The sequence below is a fragment of the Myotis davidii genome, unplaced genomic scaffold (assembly GCF_000327345.1).
Source record: "Myotis davidii unplaced genomic scaffold, ASM32734v1 scaffold488, whole genome shotgun sequence".
NCBI lineage: Eukaryota > Metazoa > Chordata > Mammalia > Chiroptera > Vespertilionidae > Myotis > Myotis davidii.
The window spans coordinates 2,706-14,671 of NW_006300365.1; the positions used below are offsets into that span (position 1 = coordinate 2,706).

General features: G+C 42.2%; 2 pseudogenes; both read left to right on the top strand.

The window, feature by feature from the left end:
• The first annotated feature begins 6,283 nt into the window (after nt 1–6,283).
• Nucleotides 6,284–7,368, top strand: LOC102768986 (annotated as a pseudogene).
• Nucleotides 7,369–10,888: 3,520 nt separating this feature from the next.
• LOC102766994 lies at nt 10,889–11,613 on the top strand (annotated as a pseudogene).
• The last annotated feature ends 353 nt before the right edge of the window (nt 11,614–11,966 follow it).

Here is an 11,966-nt window from a genome sequence, read left to right on the forward strand (position 1 = left end):
CCTAATCCCAGGAACCAACCATGCAGAAATGATCAAATGTTTCTGGACTCAAAGCGGGAGGCATGGGAAACCGAGGGAGGCCTGTGGCAACAAGGTGTATGTGCACATAGAAGTAGAGAAAGTTCAGCACAGGGACAGAGAAAGAACATATAGAAACAGGGAAAGTTCAGGTCTGTTGCTGGGCAAGAAGGAGTAAATCAATCAGGTGAGGACACAGGTAGACATAGAGCAGGCTTGTGGAAAATACATACCCCTGGACTGCAAGGCTTCAACGGGCAGGCAGCCCACAATGGGGTCCCTCTCCCTTTGCGGGAAGTCTGAATCTGCTTGTAATAAAGTTGCTACACTTTTGCTTAAATCTTCTGGTCTGCGGGGCTCTTTCTTCAGTGTCGCCAGACAGGATCCTGGGGAAAGACCTCAGCTCACGGCTCTGGTTATCACTATGCTCTTGGCTCTTCTATCTTAAGCCCTTCCTTTGTTTCAGTCCTCAGATTTAATCATTATACTCTCAAAATAACCTTCGCTCTTATTATGAAATCTTTAATGCAAGAAGTCAAGAACCTACACATTCTAGACCTGGCTGAGGCAGGTCTGCCCCAGTCCCAGTCCCTTTCACACACACACACACACACACACACACACACTCACACACACACACACACACAAACACAAAACTCATCTCCCCCGTGTTTAAGACCTGGGAAATATTTGTATGTATTTTGGTTTTGACGTTTCTAAATGCAATTACATTTTTGCCAGTATGTAAATTTTGTTATAACAGCTACTAACTTGTGGTCATTAGATGAATGACAGACCATGGTGTTTTTTTTTTGTTTTTTTTTTAAATCAATTTCAGAGAGAGGAAGACAGAGAGAAAAATAGCTGATGAGAGAGAATCGTCTATAAGCTACCTCCTGAACACCCCCTAATAGGGATGGAACTGGCAACCCAGGAATGTGACCTGACTGGGAATCCAACCATTACCTCCTGTTTCATGGGCCGATGCACAATCACTGAGCCACATTGGCCAGACAAGCAATGAGGTTTTTAAAGAATCTCAAGAACAAATTATTGTCAGAAGCCAATCAAAAGTTTAGGTGTCGAGGAAACCAAGATGGCGGCATAGGTAAACACCAGAGCTTGCTGCCTCACACCACCACTTAAAAAATACAACTAAAAGATGGAACGGACATCACCCAGAACCACAGGAAGGCTGGCTGAGGGGAAATTCTACAACTAGAAGCAAAGAGAAAAGCATACTGAGACTCAGAGGAGGCGCAGTGTGGAAAATACTAAGGTACGGAGGTGCGTGCGGAGCGAGCTGGCGGCGGAGGGTGCGGTTGTCTGTTTCTATTGGAAGGGAGTCCTAGGCTCTGAGCTCCAGCTCTGGGTGAGTCTCTGGGGACCCAGACTCAAACAGGAGAAGAGGGACTGTCTGGCATCGGTCGGAACTCAAGGGCAGCTTTCTCTCCGAGGTTTGCAGTGGTTGCTGGGACTCTGAGAGGCAGAGCCTCTGGGTACGGGACTGAGAGCAGCCATAACTGTTTGCTCGGCCCACCCTGTTGATCCCCTGGGACCCACCCTACCCAAGCCTTGCAGGGAGGCATTTTCAGGATAGCCTTAGGCAGAGGCTAGATTAGCGCCACCCTAGAGATCCAGCACAGAAGTTCTCCCACTGCAGACACAGCTGATTCTCATAGCCAGTTGGCCTGGAGGTCAAATCCCCCCCCCAGTGTTACCTACAACAATCAAGGCTTAACTACAACAAGACTGCACACAAAGACCACCAGGGGGTGCAGCAAGAAAGCATAAAAAACGGGGAGACAAAGAAACAGGACAGAAATGACAGAAATGGAGGCTATAGAGTTCAAAACCACACTTTTAAGGTCTCTCAAGAACTGTCTAGAAGCTGCCGATAAATTTAGTAAGGCCCTTGAAAAGACTGGTGAGACCGCCAATAAATTTAGTAAGGCCCTCGAAAAGACTGGTGAGACCACCGATAAATATAATGAGATCCTCGAGAAATCTAATGAGACCCTCGATGTTGTGATAAAGTACCAACTAGAAATTAAGCATACACTGACTGAAATAAAGAATATTATACAGACTCCCAACAGCAGAGAAACTAATTCTTTTAGTGGTTGTTTGGCTGGTTTGTTGTTGTTTTTTTTAATTGTAGGTTAGGTTTAGTTTGTCTGATAAAATCTATTCTGGGAAAATATTTTGGAAAATGTTATTTAATATTTTAAGAGAAATAATCTTTTTATACAAGTTATGATCTTTATTTTTAAAACATGGGAAAAAAGAAAATATAAATAAAATTTTATAATATATCTTTAAAACTAGGAAAATATTGATTAATCCAAAAATTCTGGTAATTATTCAAATTTATAAGGGATATTGTTCAAATGTAGTAACTTTAGTTACACTAAAAACAAAAATAGTTTCAAAAAATGTCCCTTTACACCATTCTACTTTTTTCTTCTCTTTTGAATACTGTGTTTTCTTTTCTCTAATTCAGGTTGCTTATATCTCTTTACAATTCACATGCATTCCAGATAATATATCGTTGGTAAAATTTATAGTTTGAGTTGATTAATGTTCTTTTTAAATTTCTGGGGAAAAGTAGTTAATATTTATGGTATTTTTCTATAAAATTTTACATATTCAAAAATAAAAATATGATTATTATGTAGAATTATTTAGTCATTTAAATATAAAATTTCAACATAAATGTTATTAGTACTGTTACATTTAACTTACAAGTTGTGGTAAAGAAAATAATAAGCAAAAATTTATGTTATCTGTTATAAGCTTTCCTACAGTTTAGCCAAATAAACCCTTTTGATTGAGCTTAACTGAAGAATATTTTCAATGCCATAAAAAATGTTTAAAATGTTTGCAGTTCTACTAAAATTGCCAGAGACATAATACATAAAATAGAGTGACTTGCTTTAACAGAACACCTTCAAGTGAAATAAGATTTTAAAGCAAGTATAGCTAGAGTAGTTATTAAAAGACATCGAAGCAAATCCAAATAGGAAGACTTTATGGTCTTGAGTGCTTTGCTGAAATCCTTTGTATTAAAAGATGGAATATGGCTAAGGAGTAAACATTAGCCAGGATAAGTTCTTTTTTTAATATTTCAAAAAATAAATACAACTATTTGGTTTGAAAAAGGTTAAAAATAGCAAGAGATTAAAAGGAAATAAAGATTAATGAGGAAATTAAAAAGTACTAAAGTATTAAAAACAATAAAAATGATCAAGCAAAATCAAAGGCAGTTTCCTTAAAAATATTAACAAACCATAACAAGCTTCAAACAAGACTGATTAGGAGGAAAGTCAAGGATAAACATACTAGCAATGAAGGCCTGGGATGGGGGCAGGAGCCCAGAGAGGGAAAGGGAGGTGGGGGGAACATCTGTAATACTTTTAACAATAAAGAAATTTTTTAACAAAGAAAAAGGAACAGACTACATATACAGTGGCATGATTTTTTTTTTAATTCTCAAGTACTTTAAACAATCTATACATATAATGAAGGAATATGCAAATTTGCCCTCAAGGTAATGACTGGCTGAAGCGTAATGACCAGCTGGGTGTAGCTGCATGCCGCAGGAGGCCGGGACATGAGGCTGTGTCATATAAAATAAAATGCATTCATATGCCCTAAAGCACAAACATCCCAGCAGATAACTCAATGCAGGTTATTGTGTAACCACAATGATTACACAATATTGATTACACAATAAACTTATTTTCACCTAAAAACTAACATCTCCACTTAAAGATGCCCCAGAAAGGCCACTGAGGCTTTCATCCGTCCCTTTCTACACTGAAGATGACAGGGTCCAAGGAGGAGGGGCTCCGGTTTCGTTTTCTCAGCACCCAGCTAGGAGGCCTGGAGCCCCGAAAGGGAGGCAGACAGAAGTGCTTTCCCTCGGGGTCCCCGCTCTCCCTGGGAACCGGAAAATCCGCCTCCTGGGGCAACTGCGCAGCAGCCAGGCCTGGTGAGCCCGGAGAGCGACCTACCCGTGCGGATGTGTATGCTGGCGGAGGCCACGCAGCTGCTGGAGTTTTAGTCGTCCTCGATGGAGGAGCGGGGGTGCGGGGATCAGAGTCGGCCATGCCGGCATTGAAACCTCAGCTTTTGGCCGAATGACTAGAGCACACAGACCTCAACAAGCAGCAGTCATCCCCGACGGGGGATTAAACCCAAAATCTAAGTAGGTGCCCTGACAGAATGGAACCCAAACCTTTGCTGTGGCAGAAGAGCTCCAACCCACAGCAGGGGCCAGGGCAGCCAGAGGGGTTTTGTTGAGGGGCCCTGACAGGCAGCGCCCAGTGCAGTGGGTTAGAACCTCCTCCAGATACAGCAAGGTTGCAGGTTGGATCCCTGATCACAGCACAGACAAGAAGCAATCAAAGAGAGCATAATAAGTGGAACAGCACACTGGTGTTTCTCTTGCTCCCTTCTTCTAAAAGAACCAATCAATAAAAATTAAAATAAAAAATAAACCCTCTGGCTTGCAGAGTTGCTTACACAGTTAGAAAGCAAAGTCCCACCCCTTCCTGTTCATTCAACAAATACTTCATGTGCTCCTTCAGTAATCACACTGGGGATGGGTGCTTGTTTGTTTTGGTTAGTCCTCATCTGAGGACATTTTTGCATTGATTTTTTTTTTTTTTTTTTTTACAGAGAGTGCAAGGGAGGGAGAAAGAGAAAGACAGAAACTAATGTGAGAGACATCTATTGGTTGTCTTTTGCTGAATCCCCGACCAGGGCCTGGGATTGAGCCTGCAACCCAGGTACGTGCCCTTGATCAGAATCCAATCCGATACCCTTCAGTCCACCTGCAGAAGCACTATCCACTCAACCAAATGAGCATTTTTTTTTCTTTTTAAGTACTCCCCTAAGGATATGTGTTGTTTTTTTCATTGATTCTAAGTACCTTTAAATTTTTTTTCAGATCTGCCCTGGCCAGGTGGCTCATTTGGTCAGAGTCTCAACCTGTACACCAATGATTTCCTGTTGGATTCTAGGTTAGGGTACATACTTAGGTTTAGGTTAGATCCCAGTGGGTCAGCAGAGGCAGAGGCAGCCTACTGGTATTTCTCTGTCACATGAATGTTTCTCTCTCTAAAATTCTATTTTAGAAACATCCTCAGGTAAGAAATATATATATGTATATACATTTATATATTAAAAAAATTTTCAGATCTAAAATTTTATTTGGTTCATTTTTAAACTTTACTTTTCATTTACAGTTCATATTCAATATCCTATCCTATATAATAAAACCCTAATATGCAAATTGACCAAACAGTGGAATGACTGATCACTATGAACTGACCCCCAAGGGGCAGATGCTCAACATAGGAGCTGCCCCCTGGTGGTCAGCGCGCTCCCACAGGGGGAGTGCTGCTCAGCCAGAAGCCGGGCTCACGGCTGGCGAGTGCAGCGGTGGTGGCGGGAGCCTTCTCGGTAGCAGTAAGGAGCAGCAGCGAGGTGAGTGGTAGGGAGCAGCAAGCGGTGGGCAGTAAGGAGCGAGGGGTCATGTACTGCAAGAGGGCACAGGCAGGGATGAGGGCCTCCCCCACCCCCAGTGCAAAAATTTTGTGCACTGGGCCCCTACTTGTATAATAAAACTTGAAAATGTAAATGAAAACAGCACTGAATATAAGAGACCTAAACTGATGTCATCCTAATATATAAAAACCCAGGGTCCATAATGACTGGTCCATCCCCAGCCCTCAGGCTACATTTATCAGGGGTGGCTAACCGGGGAACTGGGGTCCCTCAGGCTCCAATGAATCTGTGGCAGCAGGGACTGGTGAGCAGGCAGAAGGCAGATAGCTTGTTCCCTTCCCGGTCTGCAGGCTCCCATTGATCAGGGGATGATTAACAGGAAATCTGAGTGAGTGGTGTGGGGAAGCAGCTGGAAGGCAGGCCTCTTGGTCCTTCCTCCTGGCCCTCAGACTCCAATCAATCAGTGGCAGAGGCAGTGCAGAAGTGGGGACTGGTTTTCTTAGTAGGCCTATAGGTTCAATCTCCAGAGGACAGGCCAGGCACCAACAGACCAGTGCCTTCCGCAGGATCCCAACAGTGCTGCTGGTCTCCTGGAACTTGGCCTCAGGCACTGCGGCAGCTTCCCCTCCATAGACACTCCCCAAGGAAGAAAGGATACCGCCAGCAGCGCCAGGGGAGACCAGCGGTGACTGACTGCTCTCCCTGTGCTTCCTCCATGTCATGGGCGCTGGCCCTCACCACCCTGCTCCAGATGAAGTGTGATCACTGCTCATGGAAGGAATGTAGTAAAAAACAAAACAAAAACCGATGACCAAGAGAATGCCGCAGTCAATGTCTGGAGTCTGGCTCAGGAGAATGGAGAGAAGGGAGAATTCCATAAGTTGGCCGATGCCAAGATATTTCTGAGTGACTGCCTGGCGTGTGACAGTTGTGTGACCGCAGAGGAAGGAGTCCAAGTTTCTCAGCAGAACGCCAAGGACTTCTTCCGTGTTCTGAACCTTAATAAGAAATGTGGTACCTTACAGCACAAGGTGCTGGCAGTGCCCGTGTGTCCTCTGTCTCTGCCTTATTTTGCTGCTAAATTCAGCCTCAGAGTCACTGAAGCATCCAGAAGGCTCTGTGGCTTCCGGAAAAGCCTTGGGGTGCACTGCTTTTGACATGAAGATAGCCTCGGACTTCAGCATCCTGGAGAGTCAGAAGGAATTTGTGCATTGGTCCTGCCAGGATGGTGAAGCAGAGGCCAGGCATAGTTCCCAGGGTGCTGAGTGCATGTTAACCTCAGGTGAAACTGTCCAGATAATGGAGCAAAGTGACCTCGCCTCGAATGACGCCGCCATGGACACTCTGTTTGGAGACGTGAAGGAGGAGGTGAGGCTCCATGAGGGTGCCAGCTCCGACGGGTACCTGGCGCACATCTTCAGGCACACGGCCAAGGGGCTGTTCAATGAGGACGTGGGTGTGCTCACCTACTGCACCCTGAGGAACAAAGACTTCCAGGAGGTTACCCTTGAAAGGGACAGAGAGGTCCTCCTACGCTTTGAGGCTGCTTATGGCTTTCAGAACATCCAGAATGTGGTCCTGAACTGTAGAGGGGCAAGTTCCGCTGTCACTTCATGGAGGTCCTGGCTTGCTCCAGGCATGCCTAAGAGGCAGGGGCCAGGCTCAGGCGAGGACAGGTGTGCAAACAGGGCACTGCTGCAGCAGATGGAAGGCATCTACATTGCCATCCCAGCGTGGCCCCCAGAGACCAGCGCCATGTACAGGAGCTGTACCAGGAGTGGCTGGGGGGTGGAGGGTGACTCGCCCTGGTCCCAGGAGGCCCTGCATACCACCTAGCAGGGCCCAGGGCAGCCTGCCAGGACATCAAGTGGTAAAAGTCCAGCAGACGCCCAGCCTTCAGGCCACCTGAAGAGAGGTGTCAGACACATGAAGGAAAGATTTAGCATCTCTGTCATCGCTTTGGTTTTCAGAATTCCCTGCTCCCCATTTGTCGGCTCCCTCCCTCTGAGGGGCACTGTCTTTGTCACATGGGTGCAACTGGAATACTGTATCTCCATAGGATTGCCCCAATGTACATATCCTTTTATCCGATGATGCAAAAATCCCAAAGAACAAGAATGGAGACAGACTACTGTCCTTTAGGCTTAAAAAAAACCCGGAAGTGTTCTGCGAAAAGCTGAGACTTGGTTCTGTCCACACGCCTCATAAAGATTGGATGAGGAAATGGCCTGGTTGGCCCTGACTTTACCCACTTATTTTACGCTTGAAGGTGTCTTTGCCACAATGTGAACAAACTGCCACCTTTTGGAATAGGGGCTCATACAAAAGTCTGCATTCCCAACTTTTCTTGAAACGGATCTACGTTCTGCAGCTGTGCCACCGTCCTGAGATCAGTTCCTGTCGACCAGGTCCCCCACTGGGAATCAGGGGGCACTGGAGTGGAGCCCCCGCCCCGATGCCCTTTTACATTCAGGGGTTGAGTTGAACTCACTTTGGGGGAGGCCTGGAAAGGGTGACAGGTGTCACAGATGGAAGGATGGAGAATGGAGAGGCGGATACCCTGCTCAGTCCCTGCCTGGGTAGGGTCAGGCAGATGAAGGCCAGCCAGCCTGCCCCACAATTGGGTGAGATAGCGTCCTCTGTGTCCACCTCTCACCCTGTGGGCCAGGCCACTCTCCGCAGCTCCGGACAGCCCTCTGTGTTCCACAACAGTGCAATCTTTCCTCATATGCTACTCACCCTAAGTGAGAAGGAAGAGAGCAGTTGGTCCACGGACAACTACACAGAAAGACAGGGCTCACAGCTGGTGAGCACAGTGGCAGTGGCAGGAGCCTCTCCTACCTCCGTGGATGCGCTAAGGAGCAGTGAGCTGAGTGGTAAGGAGCAGTGAGTAGGCAGGCGGTAAGGAGCGAGGGGTCCCGGACTGCTAGAGGGATTTCCAACTGTTGGCTTAGGCCCGTTTCCTGGGGGAACGGGTCTAAGGAGGCAGGCGGACATCCCTTGAGGGGTCCCAGACTGTGAGACGGTGCAGGCAGGGCTGAGGGACCCTCCCCCAGTGCACAAATTTTGTGCACCAGGCATCTAGTTATTTAATAAATGAACACCCAATTCAGAAATTCCCATCCCCACAAAAGAGTCCAAGCTGGGTTTATAGTTGGCTTTTATCAACCTCTAAAATAAAGAAAAAGAATGCATAAATTTCACAGTGTTCTAGGAACTAGAAAAATTAACACACCAATTCATTTTAGGGATAATTTTAGCCCTGATTCTTATTAAAGACAAGACAACATTTTTGAAAAAAATATGTAAGCTAACCTCACTTGCCTGTTAATTGCAAAATCCTAAATTAACTTGTCACTTAGAAAATTCAACCTTCTCTAAGAAAAGATTCATCATAAGATAAAATGATCAGGGTATTTGTCATGTTCTAAAATTGTACTTTAACGAATTCCCACGCATATGAAATGCAATTGTTGGTCTTCAGATCTGAGGAATGATAGAAAGTCCTTTGCCTTTAGCTCTTTACTTCTAACCATGTATAAATTATGTTTAATTTTCAGATTGAAAGATTTTTTTGTCAATTTATGATTGTATTTAGCAACTTTCACAAGGTCTTAGAAAATATTTTAAGGTCAAAAAGAGACACAAATAACCTTGAGGGAAATGAAAAGAGTTTCTATTTCAGAGTAATGAGTGAATTCCTGGTGTCATTCCTACTCACTGCCCAAATTACAAATGACAAGAGAAAGATAAAATTAAAAGCAAAACCAGTGCCAATGATTCATTAAGTGAAAAGAGCAAACTATGAGATGAATATATATAAAATAAGCTTGTTTCATTTTTAAAAAATAATCCTACATAAAGCTATTCGTGTGTGTGTGTGTGTGTGTGTGTGTGTGTGTGTGATGTGTATGTGTGTGTGTGTGAACACGAACAGGAGAAAATTGAAATAACACACCAATATATCAGCAGTGATCATTTTTGGAAAGATGGCTTGGAGACATAGAATTTATTGTTTTATTTCTTTTTATGGGTTATTTTTACTTTTCATATTTTTCAATATTTTCAAATACAACACATTAAGGAAAAAATGTTAAAGGAGAACTTCTCTGGCTGAAAGAGGATCGGGAAAGATCAAAAACAGGAGAGCAACTGAGGACAATTCTTATAAACTGGGAAATGTAAATAAATATAATAAAAATCATCAAATTTTATTATGTTGGTGAAATAAAGTAGATTTGAGGATTGCACCATCCAATTAGGGTGATAAAATGAATACTAATTTTCCCAAAAGACAATGAAAGGTTGCAAGGAATCCAAAACAACAGGATGTGAATAGAAATCAGAATTCAGCAAGCCACATGTAACACTTTTTTTTTCTTTTTCAATTAGTTTACTTTCTATATTATTTTGTATTGGTTTCAGGTGTACAACTTAGTGGTTGGACAATCATATGCTTTACAAAGTGTTCCCCTCAATATTTCCAGGACCCAAATGGCACCATACATAGTTATCACAATATTATGAACATATTCCCTGTGCTCTGCTTTACATCCCTGTGACCGTTTCATAACTACCAATTCATACTTCTTAATCCCTTCACCTCTTGAAATGCATCCAGGACAAGCTAGTCTTGCCTAGTGACTTGCAGATGTGTCCTTTCCCATGGCCACAGTTGAGAAGCTTCCTACTTAAGAAAGTTTGAAGATATATTGGGGCTTTAGGTTAATTGAAAAATATTTATTTGGAGAATAAGCAACTCACTTAATAAATTTGATGAAGTAGCAACAACAAATTGTCTCTTATCAAAAATTGCAATTATAGAACACAAATAAAATGAGACCTTTATAAAAAAAACTTACAGGATCCAGTCAAAAGAATGCTCAACATAAATGTTACAGCACTATGTTTGTTAGAAAACAAGCTTGAATATAAATGAAGTGAGAATTCAACGCATAAAAGTTAAAGAACTATCAATAAACATAAAGCAAGCAAGCTGATGACAGAATTGAGATAAAACCAGAAATTAATAAAATAGAGAACAACAAAACCAAGTGATTTGATAAATAAAACCAAAGCATGTTCTTGAAAGACCAATAAAAGATCTAACACTCTTGCAAGTCTGATAAAAAAAAATTAGTGGGAAAATACAATAGAATAAACAAGTGATGAAAATGGAAACATAACTACTGATATAGAGGAACATAACACATTTTAGATAAATGCTTGATACAAGTTTGTTTCAATAAATGTGAAAATATAAATATAATGGACAATATTTAGAAAAAATAATAAAAAATATAAGAAATCTATTAATATGTCAACATATTGATACTAATAAAAAATTGAGCGGCTGTTATGGGGCACTGGGACAGTCTCAGGCTGTTTGGACAGTTTAACCCAAAAGATGGATATCAGACCAAACCATACAATTTATATCAACAATATGAATGATGAAATTTAAAAAGAAGAATTGAAGAGATCCCTGTATGCCCTGCTTTCTCAGTGTGGCCATGTTGTAGATATTGTAGCTTTAAAGGCCATAAAAATGAGGGGGCAAGCCTTTGTTATATTTAAATAATTGGGCTCATCCACAAATGCCTTGAGACAGTTACAAGGATTTCCATTTTATTGTAAACCAATGCGAATCCAGTATGCAAAAACAGATTCACGTATAATATCTAAAATGCATGGTACCTTTGCTGACAAAGAAAAGAAGAAAGCCAAAATTGTGGAACAGACAGCACTGACTGCTAATAAGAAGTCTGCTCTGGGAGCACCAAATTCAGTTAACACCCAAGGAAATGCAACACCAAATCCTCAGGTCCTTGATTACCCTCCAAACTATGTTTTATTCCTTAATAATTTACCAGAAGAGACTAATGAGATGATGTTATCCATGCTGCTTAATCAGTTCCTGAATTCCCTGGTTTCAAGGAAGTATGTTTGGTACCTGGGAGGCATGACATTGCATTTGTTGAATTTGAAAATGATGGACAGGCTGGAGCTTCCAGGGGTGCTTTACAAGGATTTAAGATCACACCATCCCATGCCATCAAGATCACCTATGCCAAGAAATGACATTTGGGAGAGTTGTCTTTAAAGGACTTGGTGTTATTTATAGTGTTTGTTTTCATAAAAATTAGTCAGGCCACTTTAATAGTTGGGACCGGAGGAAATGCAGGTATATTTGTGTAGGTTTTTAAAAATTACCTACTAGTGAAGTATGAAATGCAAAGACCTCAATTTTATACAATAAACTTTTATACATAATACTTCAAAAAAATTGAAAAGACAGTTAAAAACCAATTGCAAAAAAAAAAAAAAAAAAATTCCAGATGAGTTCTAGAACATTTCAACTATGGGAATTAATCTAGTATATAGTAAAAATTGTTGTGATTCCCTTTTAATTCTAAAAAACTTTAAGAACCTCA